At 38.7% G+C, this 3,371-nt stretch overlaps 1 protein-coding gene across 2 annotated transcripts in view; it reads left to right on the top strand.

The window, feature by feature from the left end:
- The first annotated feature begins 717 nt into the window (after window positions 1-717).
- LOC137994625 (gamma-aminobutyric acid type B receptor subunit 2-like) overlaps window positions 718-3,371 on the top strand; it is a 37,825-nt gene continuing 35,171 nt past the window's right edge. The window contains exon 1 of one of the 2 annotated variants that reach the window (XM_068840230.1): window positions 718-1,002. The gene's annotated coding sequence lies outside the window, so the exon portion shown is untranslated. Of the gene's footprint in view, window positions 1,003-3,108 lie in introns of those variants that run through there. The other variant, XM_068840231.1, reaches the window with a different exon arrangement.

The raw sequence follows: 3,371 nt of genomic DNA, 5'->3' as shown, positions 1-3,371 counted from the left end.
AAACGGTCCGTGTAAAAAAGCTGCTTTTTTACAATTATATAATTGTAAAAAGCAGCATTTTTACGTAAAGAAGCTGCTTTTTTACAACATATATAATTGGAAAAAAAGCAGCTTTTTTACAATTATATAATTGTAAAAGTGCAGCATTTTACATAAGAAAGCAGCTTTTTTACAAAAATATATTTTGTAAAAAAGCTGCTTTTTTACAATTATATAATTGTAAAAAAGCAGCTTTTTTACATGGACCGTTTTTTTACACAACACACAGCCGCACAAATTTTAAAAGTGATTTTATAGTTGACCACACCACACGTCTAAATCTCCGGCGGCGAGTTAAATTACTGACTCATTATGTAAGCCACCTACGTGCCATATCAACCAGCTAATGGAAGAGAAATGCTCCCTACGGAGAAGCTTGTATAAAGCATTATTTTGAAGAAACCTGCATTTCGTGGCCTTAAGGATCAGCAAGCAACCATAAAACCAAGGAAATGAAAGAAAAAAGAGATAAAAGGCTGTTAGTAAAATCACCTACTAGCTCTGAGGCAATTTTAACGGCATCGGAGTAAAGGAAATATTGGTGGATATTCGTGGAATGGTTAATGTTATCCCTTCTTCCGAGGTGAATAACTATAGAGATTTAGCATCGTGTTAACGTCAAACGCCAAACGAGAAAGGAAGGCTGCTACTAGGCATTGTAACTGAAAATACTTAGACTAAAGGAAGTCATTTTGTTTCTCTTCGGCTCTTTGAAGATAAAAAGGTTGTGCTAATTAGCTTCAAATTAATCAACCAGAATGCACGAATATATACTACACAGTGATGTGAATGCATGTGCTTATTTTTCAGACAGTATTGATGCCACCTTGCATAAAGGCTGCGTCCTGATTGCTGGGTTCCGTCAACAGCGAAAGTTCGCCGCAAACACAACGATCAACACAGTCGACCGAAATTAGTAAAAGAAAAGGAATCCATTTTAATATTTCAATGATAGTGAATGAGGTATGTTCAGTTTTTTTATCAGTAAGCAGAAGCCTGAGAAATTCTGGCGAAAGCGAATTGGGTTTGAAGCCATGGCATCGGCGATTCAATTGCAGAGCTCTGTCTTTGGAGCTTATGGAGCCGGCCAACTGGGAGCAAGTTGTTTTTTTTTTTTGAGTTTGTAATAAGCCTGTATAGTAAGAATCTCTTTTTACTAGAACATTCAGGCTGAGACTAACCAAAGTTTTAAGAACGTGCACAAGCAAGCTGCTCATTTTCGTTCGTGATAAACCCGTAGAAGGATGTTACGGTACATATGAAGATGCCAATAATTGATTTACCTTGGAATGTTGAACCAAGTCAGTCTTAAAACGTTTATTTTAAACCAACGAGCTGGTTCATCTCAGTGTTATTAACGGCATTCTATAAACTGTGCAACAGAACGGAATAAAGCGGAAATGATCCTGCCATTCGACGGAAAATAAGATGTCGGGACTAGAGCTGTCTTCTTTCTGCTTCTTCTATCTTGAAGTCGAGATTGTCCTCAGATTTACCAGGACATCTAAAAAATGCAGTAAAAAAATGGGGTCACCGTGCTAGTTTTCGTGCCATATCCCCTTTATTCTAAGCGTTTTTTTTAACGAATTACGCGAGAAGCGTTAGAAACTAGATCAACCGGAAAACTTGTTGTTATGTAGCAAAACTACTGAATATTACTGAAAACTTGAACCTACTTGTTCGTCCGGGCTATAAGTAAAGTGATTCCAAATTGCTCAATCTTGAAAAGAAATGTAAGCAAATTGGACCGCTACAGTCATCTCCTTGTACTCAGTGTCGGGCTCCAAGTTGCAGTTTCGTGTCATTTATATGTAAATACTACAACTTCTACTTTGCATCTCCTTAAAATATGTTTTCCGTGTACCTATTGCCAGTAAATAAAACCATTAAAAATGGGGGATCACCCAACTCGTTTCTTCGCAACACGATGATAAATGGATGGCAAATGGGCAATTTCAGCTTCAAAATGAAAATTTTCCGCGAAGAGACTGGGGTGAGTTCCAAAGCAACACCTTCTTAACCGAGAAGAGTTATTACGATTGCAGTTAAATGCTCTTGAACAGTCCCAATGTTTTGCGCTGTATGAGATGCGCGGTGCAAAACAAGGGAATCACATAAAGAGAAATCGCGGTTGGGACCAAAACCCCTCATTCCTCCCAACTAGTACAACAACCCTAGGGACTTAAGATCACAGGATGAGATACTCTGCTCTTAATATATATGTTTACATTATCGAATCACATCGCCAGCGGGCACACCCAAACATCGATTGATTAAAGTACAATATAACAACCTCGTTTCAAGGGTTTCTCTTTTCTGCCTCCTCTGTCGATGCGACAAAGGTCAGAGGAGAAGAGAGACCCTGGGAACGAGGTTGGCAATACAACAGCTCATCGATCTGTGGAAAGAACTTGCATATGAAAGGAATGAATGCGATCGAAATTGGTAAACCTGGTACATGTAAATGAAGTGGAGAGACGATTTCATTTTAATGATCACTTGCTGATACTCGCGGATGCTCTACCACTGAACTATAAGAGATGCGTGCCAGTGGAACCTAGTTTAATGGCCTTTAATTAGGATAGAGCGCGCACTTTCATTGGTAAATAGCTGTGTTTAGATGACTATATATGTAAACACGCTGACATCAGACGATTTTTGATTGGTTGTGTGTTGTCAGACGCGCGTTTTGATCGGCTAATAGGAAATATGAGCGTGTATCAAGAAAATCTGTTTCCATCAAGAATTTGAAAAAACAGCATTTTCCTTCATTTGTCGAATTATTTTTGAGAAATATTTTATAAAGAGTTTGCATAACTGTCTCGAATTCTCCCAACTCCCCCTCGTGTTTAGATGAGGCTCGCACGAGTCTCCTCTAGCGCTAGCATTGCCTTGTTAGAGCATCCGAACTAGTAATCTGAAGACGTGGTAGTACGTTCGACTCCTTCAAAGAAGCACTCGATTCTTTTCTGATTATTCCGAGTCAACATGCATTGAAAAAATATTATCTCTCAGGAAGAACTGTCATGTGTTAAGTAAAAGTCCTGAAACGAATTTGATTTCCTGTCAGTACCTTCCAGGTTATTAGTAAACGCATAGCCTATTTAATGATCAATTATGTAAATTCAATGAACACTTCAATTAGTGTCAAACAGAGTCAGAAACTAAATCTTCCCCTAAAACCACGCACTCCCCTCTTCCATGGTTTCGGTCCAGTCAAGATCGAATAGGGGTACTGAGAAGTCCGTCACCAGTACCTTGGCTGTCTGTTGAAGACGAGGTAAAAAATAGGAGGGCGGGAAAATTAATTTAAGTAAATTTGTCAAGTTTTC

The sequence above is a fragment of the Montipora foliosa genome, chromosome 3 (genome assembly GCF_036669935.1).
Source record: "Montipora foliosa isolate CH-2021 chromosome 3, ASM3666993v2, whole genome shotgun sequence".
Lineage (NCBI taxonomy): Eukaryota > Metazoa > Cnidaria > Anthozoa > Scleractinia > Acroporidae > Montipora > Montipora foliosa.
The sequence above is the reverse complement of the archived record's forward strand: the minus strand, read 5'-3'. Positions and strand labels throughout refer to the sequence as shown.